General features: G+C 32.8%; 1 non-coding gene across 1 annotated transcript; it reads left to right on the top strand.

The window, feature by feature from the left end:
- The first annotated feature begins 5001 nt into the window (after positions 1 to 5001).
- On the top strand, positions 5002 to 5106 carry LOC124886160. Its single transcript, XR_007043248.1, has one exon. It is a non-coding gene; the product is annotated as a U6 spliceosomal RNA (small nuclear RNA).
- Positions 5107 to 5816: the final 710 nt, after the last annotated feature.

Genomic DNA, 5816 nt, shown 5'->3' with positions numbered 1-5816 from the left:
CAGGATCATCCAAACACTTGCTATAAGCCAAAATATCATCTAAATAAACTACAACAAAATTATTAATAAATGATTTAAGCACATGGTTCATTAATTGCATAAAAGTGCATGGTGCATTGGTTAGCCCAAAAGGCATCATCATCCACTCATATAATCCAAACTTAATTTTGAAAGCGGTTTTTTTCATCTCTGAATTCCATTCAGATTTGATGGTATCCGTTTCTCAAATCAATTTTAGAGAATAATGTATAACCACATAATTCATCAAGCATATCGCCAAATCTAGGAATGGGATGTTGATATTTTATCATAATTTTATTAATGACACAACAATCTACACACATCCTCTATGTTCCATCCTTCTTAGGTACTCGAATTATAGGCACCACATATGGACTTAAACTTTCTCTCATCAAATCTTTATTCACAAGTTTCTCCACTTGTCTTAGCAATTCTTTAGTCTCTTGAGGATTGCTCTTATAAGCCGCTTTGTTGGGTATTTGAGAACATGCAAAAAGTCAATTTCATGCTCTATTCCTCTCAAGAGAAGCAACCCACTTGGTATTTCTTCTGGAAATAGATTTTCATAATCTTGAAACAAAGAAGAGATAACACTTGACAAAGATAAAGAGGCTAGTTCATTGTTAGCAAGCAAAGAATAACCTTTCGATTTAATAAATATGACTTGAGTAGCATCCTCAATGTTTAGCGCTTTCATACTCCTTGATTTTTCAAAATCATGTACATTTTCTCTTTTTTGATTTTTTTTGGTTTTCTTGCTCCCAACCTCTTCTTTTTCCTCTCTTGAGATATCATTTTTTTCCCTTACTCCTCTCTTTCTTTTCTCTCTCAAGTTTTTCTTTCAACTTTCCTAGTTTACTATATTCCTCACTCAATTGAAAAAGAGAAAGTGGGTTAAGAATGTGTTTTTTACCATCCTTAAAAAATGCACTTTTATTTGACCTCCCATCATACTTATCCCTCACATCATATTTTCATGGCCTTCCCAACAATAAATGACAAGCTTGTATTGGTACAACATTACAAAGAACTTCATCATGATAACTTCCAACCTTGAATTTGATCAGCACTCTCTTGGTCACCTTGATTTTACCACATTCGTTGAGCCATTGCAATTTATAAGGTTTTGGATGTCTTCTTGTTGGAAGTTTCAATTGTTCTACCATAGATACACTTGCAACATTCACATAACTTTCACTATCAATGATAAAGAAACATAATTGCTCTTGAACTCTACACCAATTATGAAACAAGTTCTCTCTTTGATCAAGATTCTCCCTTGCTAGAGCACTCATACTTCTTCTCACAACAAGAACAAGTTTTCCATCATCATTACTTTCTTCTACATCACCTTCTCCCATAAACTCATCACTACTATCATCCTTCACGCGGTCATCTTTACTTTCATCTTTGGTTTGATAACCACCATCATTCAATGCAATGATAGATCTCCTATTTGGACACTCATTTGCTTTATGACCATATCCTTGACATTTAAAACACTTTATTTTAGATGGAGTTTCAAGTTTAGCTTTGTTACCTCCATCTTTGTAGTCCACCTTTGATTTACCTTTATTCAAGTTGGACTTCAATTCTTGCTTTGCACCTTTGGATTTGTCCCAAGTAGGAGATAATTTTCAAGCTTCCTTGTTTTTAGCCCAAGAAGAAGAAGAAAAAGATTTCACCTTTGACTTGTTTTCCTTTTGATGACCCTCCACCTTGAGTTTCATTTGATAAGCTTCATATAAAGTAGAAAGGCGATGAAATTTTAATGGTTGCCTTACCTCCTTAATTATTTAAGCCCGAGATAATTCTAGCCAGAAACTTCACCTCTTCATCATTGATATTAGCTCGAAGCCTAGTATGCTCTAGCTCCTCATAATACTCTTTCACACTCTTACTTCCTTGTTGAAGATTATAATACTTCTTGAGTGTATTTTGCTCATGATCTTGACCCACAAACCTTTCTCTCATACGCCTTTTTATGTCATTCCAACTTGTAACAAAGTCTCTATTCACCAAAGCATCTTTTTCAATTTTCTCCCACCATGTAGAAGCAAAAACCTCAAAGTGACTTATAGCATAATTCATATTTTTAACATCACTTACATTGTTGAGATTATATTCCTTTTAGGTTTCACAATTCAATCAATATATTCATTTGAGTCACTACTTCCTTTGAAGAATGGAAGGGTAACTTTGATGTTGTTGAATCCTCGATCGTCATCATCATTCCTTCTATTTTATTGTCTACCATCAACTAGATACCACCCTCCATTCCCTCCTCTTCTTCTTCTCCCACCTAACCTCTCTTATTGAACTTGAGCATTGACTCCATAATCATAATTATCAGCATAAAAAAAAATCATGCTCTTTAAGGTTATGTTGGGCTCTCATTTGAGTTCTATTGGCTTGTGGTGGGAGATTTCTTTGTTGGTTCCCCCTCTTTGAAAGTGTTTCTTGGTTACAAACTTTTGGTAAAGTAGTGTTAGAAGAGAAGGTATATTACACTACCATGTGGGATGAAATTGTATTAAGAGGAGTCTTACTTGATCCCTCATCACGTTGACAAATGGGATTGAAAACCTCAAGTGGTTGCTTTGCTATTTCTTGATTTCTCACCCTTCTATTCATATCTTTCAAATTTTTCTTCATTTACTTCATTTCTTCCAATAGTTTTTGAAGAAAAATTTTTATTTTGCTAGATGATTTTACCTCCAATTGAGTCATTGTACGTACAAAATAAATAAAAAATTAGTAGAAAGAGTTCTTCACCACTCATTGACATCATGTTTTCCTCTTTTGTCACTCACACTCGTACATCACTCTAAAGGACAAAGGCTTTTAAGGCCACCCGCAAATGAACTCACCCCACTCTTGCTTGTTACCACTCTTGAATAACTCAAGATTGAGAGTCAACACCGTCAAATAATTTACAAGTGGTACTACTTCTTCGGGATCGAGTGGAGTTTATGTATTCAAGAACGGACAATTAAAACTAACGGACATGAAAATAAATAAGCATACAATGAACTAAAAGAAATAAAGCACGGAAAAATTTGACACGAAAAAAATTAAACGGACACAAACTAGTTTAACATTAAGTATGAATTAATACTCAAAGCAAACTAACTAGAATTAACAAGAAAAGAAGAAAGAAGTTTGAAAGATTTGAACTATTTTGTAATTTTCAAATTCATGTTCTTCAATACCCAAGCAAATGAGCTCAAATTTGAGGTATAACTTTCCCACAACTCTACCAACAACCTCTAACCAACAATTTCTTCAACCAAACACCAAATCAACAAAACTCATTTTCAAGTTTCTTCCTCAACATGACTTTCAATTTTTTTGTTGCCATGTATTTTTTTATTTTTTTTCCTACTAGGAAACAACAACATGTAACTCAAGGAATAATATCAAACATTCAATCAAATTTAATTTTTTTTTTTTTGAATATTTTGTTGTTGAAAATATCAAAACCCCAAGACTTAGATTTGTGAAAACAAATCGATAGAAATTAAATATAAGAATTAAAAAAAGATAGATACAATTATATTCAAACAACTGAAAGATGTAATGGTGAAACTAACTAAAACACTACTCAATTAAGAATTAAAAGCACCTAATCTATTAGAATTCTCAAGATGGTAGTAACCTTACTTGCAAATCCTAGGAAAGTGTTAAAAATCAACAAATATTTATCAAGCTCTCAAAGAAGGCATAAATATCCAATCTTCAAAGACTAGTAGTTCAACCCTAATAAATAACTATTTATATTAAGTGCTAAAAGAAGTAAAGAAAGACCAAATTGTCCTTCATTTAAATTACAAGTTAATTTAAAGGTAGACATTTAGAATATTAAATATCTTCAAGTCATCCATATTGGAACCTTTCAAAGATTTCATCTTCATCCATAAAACTTGAAATGTTTGAAATTGAATTAGTGTCACTTTGATGTACATCAACCATTCAACTGAAATTGTTATAAGAAATGATTATTTGTTATACAGTTATTATTACGAAAGATCGCACAATTAGGAGTTCACTTTTGTAAAATTAACCTAAATAATTGTTCACTCAACTATATAAATTTCAACTAAAAAGAGTTAGCAAATAGCATTGACTAAGAACTTATCAACAAAAAAGACAAGGTATTTGTGCATGTACCATCAATATATATGCATTGATACTATCTGCGAGCTCTCCATCCATGAAACAAGTAAAATAATAAGTGCAGACAACATAAATTCTAATAATCTGAAGCGTAATTATAGAAAATTCTAACATTCTGCATAATTACTGAAATCTCGATTCCAGGTCTGTCGAGATGCATAATTAGCTCTCGATGTATTCAGTGAAGATACATTTTTTTCGTTGTAAAGATATATAATTAGCTCCTGATGCATTGTTTTTCAATTTTGGGTCTGTCAAGATACATAATATATCCAACGAAGATACATTTTTTTCTTTTGTAAATATATATAATTAACTTCCGATACATTCTTTTCGATTTGGAGTCTGTCAAGATACATAATTAGCTTCCTGATACATCCAACAAAGTCTTGAGTCGGGTTCTTGAGTCGGGGGTTTATTGGAAACAGCCTTACTACCTCTCCGGAGGTAGTGGTATGGACTGCGTACATCTTATCCTCCCCAGATTCCACTGTGTGGGAATACATTGGGTTTATTGTTGTTGTTGTTGTTGATACATCCAACGAAGGAATATAATTAGTTGAGATTTTTGTTTATAAAGGTGAAGATTTATGTAAATATGATAAATTAAGATATACTTTATGTTTATGTTATTTTTTCAAATAAGAAGGCTGGCCAATTACGGTTGAAGTCCAGGCACAATTTGGTTTCTTAGATCCAGGCCGCTGCAAGTGAAAAGACCCAATTAGCACAACCTATTTCTCCCACATCGCTTGCGGAAAGCTTCCCTGTTGAGTTTATATGGCAAAACATTCAGTTATACGAGTCCCTTCGGGACATCTGATAAAATTGCAACCATACCGAGAAGATTAGCATGGCCCTTGCGCGGAAGACATGCACAAATTGAGAAATTGTCCAAAAAAAATTTTTGAATCAAATCCTGTATTTTTTTACTTGCTCAGCAAAGCAATCTTTCATAATTACTCCTTTAAAGTTTTGTAACATATGTGTCTATGATAGTGTAAAACGAACCTCAATCGCTTATCGGATTTCACTGGATATATTTTTGTATAGTAGTGTAGAATGATATCGAGAAATGGTTCAAACTTTTTTTTTCAATCAAGTTCTGTATTGTTTTACTTGCTCTATTTGGTTGAATGAGCGTTATAAAATTAACGTTTTAAACAGTAAGTATTAAAGTAAGAGAAAATGGTCAAAAGCCCCTCCAACCTTTACCCCAAATCTCAATTACACATTTATATTTGCTGAGGTCCTATGACTCCCCTGAACTAGTTTAAAGTGGAATTATTATCCCTAAACTATTTTAAAGTGAAATTATTACCCCTTCGAAAACTGACAACCAGTCATTTTGGCATGTGGTGTGATGCATGCGCTGCCACGTTATTTTTTCTTTTTTTTACTCTAAAAAAATTAATTATTTAACATTATTATTTTCCTTTTTTTTTTCCGTTCCCATTTTGCTCCATTTTCTTCTTCAACCCAATTTCATCTTTTTGGGTCAAAAAAAGAATTCTTCGAGAAAGAAATAGCGGATTAATGAGTGTGTAATGGCGGATAAATGCTCCTCAAAGCTTTTCATCTCTTTTTGCTCAAGATCGTCATTAATGACGAATTCTTTC

The sequence above is a fragment of the Capsicum annuum genome, chromosome 7 (assembly GCF_002878395.1).
Source record: "Capsicum annuum cultivar UCD-10X-F1 chromosome 7, UCD10Xv1.1, whole genome shotgun sequence".
In the NCBI taxonomy this organism is placed as follows: Eukaryota; Viridiplantae; Streptophyta; class Magnoliopsida; order Solanales; family Solanaceae; genus Capsicum; species Capsicum annuum.
The sequence above is the reverse complement of the archived record's forward strand: the minus strand, read 5'-3'. Positions and strand labels throughout refer to the sequence as shown.